This window comes from Rhincodon typus, chromosome 39 (assembly GCF_021869965.1).
Source record: "Rhincodon typus isolate 14 chromosome 39, sRhiTyp1.1, whole genome shotgun sequence".
Lineage (NCBI taxonomy): Eukaryota > Metazoa > Chordata > Chondrichthyes > Orectolobiformes > Rhincodontidae > Rhincodon > Rhincodon typus.
In genome coordinates this window covers 17,477,238-17,488,508 of record NC_063370.1, presented here as the reverse complement: position 1 = coordinate 17,488,508, position 11,271 = coordinate 17,477,238, and the positions used below count along the sequence as shown (strand labels likewise).

Genomic DNA, 11,271 nt, shown 5'->3' with positions numbered 1-11,271 from the left:
CTGGGTACCAGCGATCCTTACATTTACTGGTACAGGCAACTCCCGGGGTAAGGGCCGCAGCTGATGTTTCACTCCCTTACTGAACAAAGCGTGATTCCTAAGAAGCCGGTGGACGGTTTTACCGCCTACAGACCGAGTGACTCTGAGTTCTACCTGAAGACCTCCAGCCTATGGCTAAATCACTCGGCCATGTACTACTGCGCCTGGAGTGCTCACAGTGACTCAGAGAGATGGAGCAGTACAACAAAAACCCCAAAGTTGGCAGGAAACAGCTGTTTTCGTCAAAACAGTGCTTTGCCTTGATCCGCTGTATTTGCTTGCAGAGCGAACATGTTTTTCAATGTGAGAGAAGAGTTACTGGAAGCTAAATTGAGGAATACTGAGAAGCGTGAAAAGGGAACTGCACAAGGAGGTTCCCAGAAATGAGAAACTACAAGAAAGACTCAAAGTGATCATTTCATTTGTGTTGAAACTGCAACATTGAGAACAAAACTAAAAAAGCTCTTTATAATTATGAAAAGGTTGCTATCAGAAAATGTTTCTGATCTGGAAGGCCAGGACCAGAATAAGTATGAGTCACAAATAATCCTAAAAGGAAATCCAGGAGAAACACGGCGAGTGTAAAATAAAGGGATATAAAATTAAATAAAATTCTACAGGATGTGCAGGAGCAGTGTGACCTGCGTGTACGTGTGTGTAAGTCATTAAAGGTGATGGAGGGAGCCGTTATTTAAAAGTACAGTATTCTAGTCTTCGTAAATAGGGGAGATAAAGTGCAAGAGCAGGGTGATTCTTATGGATTTATTTAAGGCAAAGGTTAGATCTCAGCTGCAGCAGTGTGAACAGTTCTGGGCTTGAAGCTGTGAATGCAATCGAGAGAGTGCAGAAGAGGTTTATGAGAATAGTTCCAGGGATGTAACATTTCACTTCTGAGGATAGACTGACAAAATTAGAACTGGTCTCCTTGGTGAGGAGAAGGCAAACGAAGATTTGATAGAAGTTTTGAAAATCGAGGCATGTTGACAGAGTAGATAGGGAGAAATAGTTCCCACTTAGAAAATGATCGAGAACCACAGGGTACACTTCAAAGGTGTTTTGCAAAAGAAGCAATTACGAGCCGAGGAAAAACTTTTCAACACAGCGAGTAATTAGGATATGGAAGGCACTACTTGAAATTATGGCGGAGGCAAGTTTTACTGAGGTACTCAAGAGGGAGTTAGACGTTTATTTAACAGAAACAATGGGCAGGGTTATGAGGAAACAACAGAAGACTTTTAACGAAGTTAAAATGCTCGGAAAGCCTCGCAGACTCGATGGGCTGAATGGCTTCTTTTTACATTGTAATGATCCTGTGATTTGAACGTGAAACTCCTACAAAGAGGTTGGAGAAAACAGAGTGGTGCATTAAATATGTTGGTGTGAGGTTTAGAAACAGGTGGCAGCAAAATTTAACAAGGTTATATGATCATACATTGCTGGGTCCAGCATGATTTCCTTGGGTTGAGCTCGTTCAGCCAGTAGACCTTGCCCGTTTTGAACGGTTGGCGAATTTCGGTCTGCATAAAACACATGACAACAACACATATGGAAAGAAAGAAAACAAAAGAACTGGTGATTTCTTTCAGCAATTGTACAACCCAGCGCGTTCTTGGACGATGTTACACAGCAAGAACCCAGGCACAGAAAGAGATCGTAAACCTCTTAAGAGTCCCCTCCACCACTCTAATGAGGTTAGAGCTGGTTATTAACTTAGATGCATTAATCCAGCTCCCACCTAAATATTACTCGTGTCAAAGTGGTAAAACAAAACTTCAACGTTTTTCACCCTCAATTTTCTTTACTCAACACAGACAATTTGGTGTAAATTGTCCTTATTATTAAATCCTTAAAGCCCTGTATCATTCTGCTGAATCCACTAAGCACTCCCTCTAAGTCGAATACATCCTCCCTGTGTTATGTGCCCAGGACTGACATATACTTTCTAAGTGGAATCTGCTCAGTATTCTCAATAATAACTTCTTCTATGTTGAATTCCGTTCTCTTGAAATAGAGGCTAGCCTTTGATTAGATTTCATGGTGTATTCTAAAATTATCCGGAAGTTCCATACGAATTACGGTGGGAGACAATTAAATGCATTCGCACCTGCAGAATTACTTGTTTTCCACCAATTTGTAGTACACTGACTTCTCTTGCTTTGGCAGATCGTGGATAACCTGAGAGATGTCCATGTTAAACTATCCGCTCCTGCTTTGTCCACCCTACTTCTACTGCTACTTTGAAACCTCCCGCTCAATTCTACGTTCCTTCAGCCAATCACGGAGGATGGGGTGCGATTTTCAGACAGAGTGGGAGGGGTATGTTATTCAAACCTGCATCACTTCCTTGTTCCCTTTATATTTTCTAAGTCATTTGAAAGCTTTCGTTTGATTGGATTTTGTTCATTTGACTATTTTTCGGGTTACAAGAAAATTTGCATATGCATCTGTTACTGAGTCTCATGATTTTATTTCGATGTGTGATATTTTTATCAGTTCCTTTCTTAACGTTATAATTTGTTTCATTTATCTTTCTCCAACTACTGGACTGACATTCTATTCTCTCCATCTCTTCCTCAGACGGGAACTCACCAACAGTCCACCAGACACCCCCATCTGTTCCCAATATTATTAAGGAGAGAGTGGAACTGAAGTGCATTGTAGAGTTGGCCAGCAATGATTATATGTACTGGTACATACAATACCCGGGGAAGGAGCTATAGCTGATGCTTTACTCCAGTACTGCAGAGTATTTGATTCCAGAGTGGACGGTTTCACCGCTGAGCGACCAAATACCTGAGACCAACCTGAAGTCCTCCAGCCTCCGAGAGAATCACTCGGCCGTATTTTCTTGCGCCCGGACACTAACTCAGAGAGAGAATGCAGCTCAATAAAAACTGCCAAAGACAACAGGAAAGAGCTGTATATGACAAAAGCAGACACAGCTTTGTTCATCTTTTGAAGAGTGACCGTGTCGATTACAATGAGAATAGGCTGCTCGAATAAATAAAACAAAATGTAGATATAAAGGCATTGGAATTGGATTAATAAAGATGAGTCCGCAACTGAAAGTCGATGACTGTTGTCGAGTGGAACTGTACTGTTTTTTTTTCTCCACAGAATCAGCAGATGGCACTCGAGGTCACATTGTTACTCAAGGCCATAGATAGAGGAGGAGGCTATTCAGCTGGGACGGAAAGAAAGACCATTCGTTTTTCATGGATTTATCCCGGAAACGTGGGAACTGCTCAGCTTTTCTTGAAGTTATTACTCCGGAATATCAGGAGATTATTTAACTATTTGCATCTATGAAGGGATGGATTCCATGCCTTGAGATTTTTCAGTAATCGTGGCACATCCAGTTCTTTGCTCTTTCTCCCCGTCATATTTATTACCTCGCAAAGTGTTGCAAGCAAAATTTACCAGCATGAAGGTTGAAACCTTCAATTGAACCCACAACCTCGTGGGCATTTTGCTGGTGCAGACTTCCACTTTGTATGATCTTTGCTCTTATTTGTCTGTATGGTATCTAACTGCAATTAGTCTCTAAAATGTTGCTGTTTGAGTCCTAGCTGTTTCCAATTTAAAATAAAAACTGCAACTTCAGAAATTTCTGGCCACCACACTGGCAGCTGCACGCTTGAATAACACTTTGTAATGGCTAAATGATCTAGATGAATTCTCTGAAGAGTTTCAGATATTATTGCTCCTGGTATCACTAATTACTCTTCGAAAGTCAGTGATGACAGTAAGGTATCTACACAGCTCCAATTAGTGACAGAAAATGGAAGTTTTTATGCTACAGTCTTGGGCAACTCCATCGAGAACTTAAGATACATTCTACATACTTATCAAGATATATTCTACATCACGGTTTTGAGCTTCCTGAAATTTGTACTTTTCTTTCTGTCGGTGGTAAATCTCTTGTGATATCTGAGATTTCGACTTCAATTTCTGAAATGAAGTCGAAATGTGTTTTCAATCTGCAATACCTTGAATGGTATCTGGTACTTCACCTGCACTGTTTCAATGGCTGAGCCATACCTCATCAGCCTCAATTGAATTCTGAGGTGGCGTCTTAGTTGTCTCTATTTCGTATTCAGCAGAGTGACCAATGGTTTATAGTCGGTTTCAACCTTAAACAATAATTAGAGTTGTTGGTTGGTTCGCCAATCTGACTGGTTTTCATGCAAACGTTTCATATCCCTTGTAGGTGACAGCACCATCAGTCCGTTGAAGGGCTAGACAGCACTGACGATGTCACCTAGAAAGCAAACGAAATGTTTGCATGAAAACCACTCAGCTCCACGAACCAACCAACAACTCCAACCACAAACCGGGCTACAGATCTTCGTTAAAACCTTAGACGATAATCTTATGATATAATCTGAAGTTTTTTTGCACACCCACGCTAAAATCTCCGCTTCAATCCATGCATATTGCTGATCCGTCTCAACGAGTGGTCTAGAAGCATAATGGACAGGCTTCTGCTTTTCATCTTCCTTTACCTCGAAGAGTACTGTCCCCAATCCTGGTGAAAATGCATTGGGTGCTATTATGGTCACAAGCTGTGGATCAGTATATGCCAGAACTTCTAATCATGAATTGCCTGACTTAATCACTCTTTTCACTGTCAACCTTCGTGTGCTCCCTGTCTCAAAGACCCATTTGCTTCTGCCACATTTGGCAATGGCATTTCACAGAAACATAGAAAATAGGAGCAGGAGGGAGCTATTCGGCCCTTCGAGCCTGTTCCGCCATTCTTCACAATTATGGCTGATCGTCTGACTCAATAACCTAATTCTACTTCCTCCCCATAACCTCTGATTCCATTCGGCCCAAGTGCTATATGTAATCGCCTTTTGAACACATTCAACTACTTCCTGTGGTAATGAATTCCACATGCTCACAACTCCACTTGGTACACCTTCGAGGGAATATTTGAAACTCCGTAATTTGCTGGTGATGGAAAATCTTTATTAGAACATAAAACCATAAGACCATAAGACATAGGAGTAGAAATTAGGCCATTCGGCCCATCGAGTCTGCTCCGCCATTCAATCATGGCTGATAAGTTCCTCAACCCTACTCTCCTGCTTTCTCCCCGTAACCCTTGATCCCCTTGATAATCATGAACCTGTCTATCTCAGTCTTAAATGTACTCAATGACCTGGCCTCCACAGCCTTCTGTGGCAGTGAATTCCATAGATTCACCACTCTCTGGCTGAAGCTGTTTGTCCTTATCTCCATTCTAACAGGTCATCCCTTTTCTCTAAGTCTGTGCCCTCAGGTCCTAGTCTCTCCTACCAATGGAAGCATCTTCCCAACATCCACTTTGTCCAGGCCATTCAGTATTATATAAGTTTCAATTAGACCACGCCCCCATCCTTCTAAACTCCAATAAATATAGTCCCAGTATTGGTCGTGGTATTCTGGGGTTGACTGGGATACCGGGAGCTTGGAGTTTGTGCAAACTCGCACTTCTTATTCAACATTGGAGTTGCAATCTGAAGTAATCCCCTGACTGCCCTAACTCTTCAGTCATGTTCTCCAAGGTGGTGCCATGTCGTATATGTGACATATTACACCATCAACGCACACCCATCAGTTTGTAGGAATGCTTTGGCAAATTCCAGGGGCATATGCTATTTAAAGTGGTTGACTTCTTTAATTGATATCACCTTAAACGGTGAGACAAAGTTAGTCAGATTTCTGGAATCTGCATTTAGGGGTTTTGCTGGAAACAACTGTTGTATCCATTTTGGTGAATAGCGTTCTCTTGCTAGATTTTCACCTATTGAAGGTCAACCTGGAAAGTTAAAATATGCGTTTAACCAATTAAACAAAACAGTGGACCGTTAGCTTTGGCTAAATGTCATTGCTTTTGATTCAGATTATTACTGTCCCAGTAGAATTAGGAACTGTAGCCATTACTGAACACTGACCTCTCGAAACTGTAACCAGTGAAATTACACCTTGTCTAAGTCGATAATATTTTTAGAACTTATACAGAAGTGGATGCGACCTTTGTAGTGTGACAGTGGGTTGGTTTTACATTCTCTCTGAGGCATTGTGATATTTTATCTTCAATTTTCCCAAACCTATCAACCATCTTGGGAACTCCCTTCCAAAATCACTCCTCGATCTTCACCTGCCATTCCTGTGAATTAACTTCATCTTTAAGCACATATTCCTTAATTAAGTAGGGGAACATTTCTGGATGTCAAACTGAGACTCTGTTGTTTCTTTTGAATCTGGCCTTCGATGTGATACGGCCCTTTGAGTTAATTTCCTCCAAGTCCCCGTTATTTAATTGAGGAACGTTGCAATGTTTTCTTTTAAAGCCACGGAAACTGGCCTGATAACACCGAGACACTGTCTGCTAACCAGCTTAACACACTTTAGAATTTATTTCCAGAATTGTTTATTTCTCCCATAAATATTGAACTTTTAGGAGTTTATGGCGTTTCCACTTCATAGACCTGCTTTAGTTCCACAGACATTGCCTGTTCATTAACTTCAACACACTGGACCTGGTGTGCTCTGAAACCCCTAGAAAGTAAAGTGGTCAACATTTTATCTGGTGTGGGTTGGAATTAGAGATTCCAACACAGTGGAGATTCTAGTCACTGTCTGCTTCATGGAATGTGTTGGAAATTGGGGTCCCCCTAAAGGCGAATTTTCCTATTTTTCCTATTCAGCATGAAATATAATTTCGCTGTAGCTAGAGCAGTAACTGGCTTTCTAAACTTCCAAATCCAGATGAAGATAGAGCAAAGACTGTGTGAAGACTCAAGGAAGAATTTCCTACACTTAAGATGGAGAATAGGATATTTTCTTCAACGTACTTTAATGAGAACGACCATAGTCTGTGCCAACAGCCTGTTTATTCGCTAGCAGCTTTATCATAGGCTACGTATTCTTCTTTGTATGGTTAATAAATAATTTACTTAATGTATTACTATTCTCGTCTAAATGTATTAAACGTATCTCTAAACGTATTGATTACTTTATATTAGCTAAATTGTTGCTTCTTATACTCAACAAACTATCTGGAAATTCTTTTCACACAAATATACAGCGAGAGAGAGAGCGGTGGGGGGAGAGAGAGAGAATTATTTACAAGTAGCCGGCTTCATAGATCTCGGTTACTGTTGTGACGAGCTCGCAAAACCTAACACAGGATCTTATCAGAAAATGCCCATCTTTGAAAGGTCTAATATGAAGGGTATTGCGTCCCCCGCCCCAACTTCTCTACCACACCCCCCACCTCCCCACGCGGACTTTGAACACTTCGCTGGCACACTGCAGCAAGCCTGAGAGAGAGATGTTGGCCAGGGAGCAGGGTGGTGTGTTAAAGTGACAGGCAACTGGAAGCTCAGGATCTTTGTACCTAGGTACCTTGCTAGCTAAGATAGCGCTGTTAAGTGGTAACTTGTAAACTCTTCACTGTACTCGTGTGAGTATATGTGCCAATAAAGCTAATTCTAAATTCTCAAATTCTCTATTCAACACCTAACATTCGTTTACACAGGATTCCCTCCTCCTGTTCACTTTTTGTCCTCTTTCTATTTCTCTTAATTTAACTTTCTTTTCCCTCCTTCTTTTCTTGTTTCTCCACGGTTCACGGTGTTGTTATTTTCCGACGACTTCCTATCCCTGCCTTTTCTACAGCTGTGAGGTCGCTCACTCCGCCAGTTTCCCTTCGCCGTCTCCAAATGACCTGGGAATAGAGTGAAATGCAATGTACCTTTGAGAGGAGTGGTGCCTTTGATGTTGACGAAAGCAGACAATCCTTGGGAACGGTGCTGCGCTTCTCATTTCACTTTGGTGCTGCATATCATGTGAATCCACGGAGCCAGTGGATGGTTTCACCGCCGAGCGACCAACAGGTTCCAAGTTTAGTTGAAGACCGCACGCCTCGAGGTGAATCATTTGGCCAGATTATTGTGTTCACAGTGACAGAGATGTGAGCAGGCCAACAAAAACCCCAAAGATGGCAGAAATATCTGTTTAATTCAAAAAACATACATTACTATGAGTTCACAGGGAATGTTAACAGAAGACATAAGGGAAGTCTTTAAACTAGGGTTGTAAGAAGGATCCCGACCCGAATCGTTGACTTTTCTACTCCTCTGATGCTGCCTTACCTACTGTGTTCCTCCAGCTCCACACTGTGTTGACTCTGACTCCAGCATCTGCAGTTCCTACTATTTCTTTAAAATTCTGACATGGAATGCAGGGGGTAAACGGTCAGCTGCACATAAATTCAGAAGTAGATGTTATAAAGATGAAATGGGAAGGCGTTGACATATTGGGATTGTGTCTAGATCACTGCATTGGAATTTGAATTTAAAACAAGTGGTGTTAAACATATACAAAGCAATTGTGCACCATTGTCTCATCTTCATTAGACCATAAGACATACAGCCAGAAGTAGCCATTCAGCTCATTCAGTCTGCTCCGCCATTCAATGAGATCACGGCTTATCTGTTAAACCTCAAGCCTACTTTCTTGCCTTCTCTCATAACCCTTACTGAAATACAGCGTATCTTAGCCTTGAGTGTACGGAATGACCCAGCTTCAATAGTCCTCTGTGGCAAACAATTCCCTAGATATATGGCTCTGACAACACTCTGGCAATAGCAGTGACGACTTGTGTTCCTGAACTTGCCGCACTCCTGGGCCAACTTGTACTTGTACAGCTGCAGCACTGGCATTTACCTGACAATGTGGAAAGTTGTCTTGGAATATCCTGTACGCACGAAACCGGAACAATCCGACACTGCCAGTCACTGCCTCATCAGTCTACTCTTGATCATCATTAAGGTGATGGAAGTGGTCATAACAGCACTTGTTTAGAAATAACCTGTTTCCTGGCGTTCAGTTTGAATTGAATCAGAGACACTCAGCTCTTGACCTCATTACAACTTTAGTTTAAACTTGGCAAAAATAGCTGAATTCCAGAGGTGATATAAAAACTGCTCTTGGCATCAAGACAGCATGAGTGTGACATCAATTAACCCCTAGCTAAATTATAGTTAATGAGAATCAAAAGGAAACTGTCCATTGGCTGCAGTCACACCTGGCACAAAAGATGACTGTGGTGGTAATTGCAGGCCAGTCATCTCAATCCCAGGACATCACAGCAGGTGATCCTCAGGTTAGTTTTCTCAACCCAACCATCTTCAGCTTCTTCATAAACGACCTTCCTTCCAACATCAGGTCAGAAGTGACGTCGTTCAGCATCATTTGTGACTCATCAGAAAGCGAAGCAGTCAATGTCCATATGCAGGAAGTTTGATGAAACATCAAGATTGTGCTGACAAGTGGCAATTAATATCCCCATCACACAAACGCCAGACAAACATCATCTCCAACAACAGACAATCGAACCATCACTGCCTAGCACTCAAAGACATTACCATCACTGAATCAGCCACTACCAACAGGCCCGAATTGACCAGAAATAAAATTGGACTATTCATATGAATTCATATCAGCAGCAGGTCAAAGTTGAGGAATTCTGCTCAGAACAATTCACTTCATGTTTCCTCAAAGCATGCCGACCATTTACAAGGCACGAGGTGCACGGGAGTGTGATGGAATATGTCCCAATTGCCTGGATGGGTGCACTCCAACAATGCTCAAGGTCGAAACCATCCAAGGCAAAGCAAACTGCTTGATCGCACCATGCCTACAACATTTCAGGTTCACTCCCTTTTTCACCAACGGGCAGTGGCAGTAGTGAGCACCATCCAAATGATGCAAAGTTGTAACTCACCAAGGCTTCTTTGACAGTATGTTCCAAACCCACAACTACTACCATCTGGAAGGACAAGGGCAGCAGATGCTTAGGAACACAACCAACCGCAAATGCCCATCCAAGTCATGCAGCATCCTAACTTGGACATATATCATGCTCCTTTACAGGCGCTGGGTCTAACTTTTGCAAACACTCCTTTATAGCACTGTGGGTGGTATCACCACTTCGGTTCAAGAAGACTGTCATATTCTACAGGGTAATTAGGGATGGACAATACATGCTGGCATGACCAACGGCCACCAAGTCCCATGAATAAATAAAAAGGGATAACGAGAGATATTCTTCTTCCAGCACCAGTTCTGATGTATTTGAATGCAATTTAAACCTAGAGATCGGAATCGAATTGAGAGATTTAGGTATGGAGTTGCAAAGTTAGAGAAGCTACAAAATAATTGTACGTTGGTGGTCGATGGACAAAAGGAGCTGATTAAACAAGAAAGAAGGATAGAAATAATCGCAAGAAGACTGAAAGAAGGATGAAGGGAAGAAAGGAAAACCGAAGATGACGAAAATAACAAGACATGGGTTTTTTGTTCTGAAGACAAAAATGCTGGAAATCTCAGCGTGTCAGGCAGCATTCGCAGAGAGAGAGAGCAAGCTAACGTTTCGAGTCTAGATGACTCATGGGGTTTTGTTCTGTGATGCCAATTTATTTCTCCACAGGTTCAACAGAAGGCACTCTTCACCAACGTCTGACCATTTTCGGACAAGAGGAGATGATTCAGCGTTTCTAGAGCCTGTTACAAATGAAGAAGACGAAGCGACTTAGCTCTCATTGCGAGCTTTTTACGCAGAAACGCGAAGAACCCATCTCGATAACGTGAAATAGGAACTCTTTTCCATTCAACCCCATTGGTCGTGTTACATATTCTTAGGAAGAGGCTAATTCGATTCCCCCCCCTCCCCCAACCTACCCCACCCCCGAGGCATCAACACAGGAATAGAGGGGGAAATTTAGCCCACTGAGATATGTTTACTAGAACAGGATGAGGAGGAGGCATTCAACCCATCGCGTTTCTTAGACTGGCTCACCATAAGCTCCTTTCAATTCTTCGAAGCTGTTACACAGGATGTTAGGTTGTAACTTGCCAAGGCAATCATTCAGATAAGACATCTTCAGGCATTCTGTGTGTAAGTGGGAATCCAGATACGTTTACTCGAGTTTTCCTTAAAATAGCTAAAGAGGAATTCAACTTAATTTGCACACTGATTCCGATAGGGTAGAACGGCTAGGGGTGTGTCCACGTTCTTGACATCTTGGGCCTTTGCTGATTGCTATCAGAAGATTCCACGCTCCTCCGACACTTGATTTACTAAGATAAAATTGCAAATACAAGATGTATCTGTTACTTGGTCTATTGATCATCTTCCACAGTAAGCAACTTTTCAAAAGAAAGCTCCTATTTTGA

At 42.0% G+C, this 11,271-nt stretch overlaps 1 long non-coding RNA gene across 2 annotated transcripts; it reads right to left on the bottom strand.

Annotated features, from left to right (window-relative positions):
- Positions 1–439: 439 nt before the first annotated feature.
- LOC109914350 lies at positions 440–10,991 on the bottom strand. Of its 2 annotated transcripts, none has more exons than XR_002258438.2 (4): positions 10,895–10,991; positions 7,787–8,045; positions 1,472–1,556; positions 440–1,371 (listed from the first exon to the last, which is right to left on the bottom strand). It is a non-coding gene; the product is annotated as an uncharacterized LOC109914350 (long non-coding RNA). The 2 variants fall into 2 exon arrangements; XR_007265796.1 differs by lacking the exon at positions 10,895–10,991 and adding an exon at positions 8,187–8,394.
- Between the last annotated feature and the right edge of the window lie 280 nt (positions 10,992–11,271).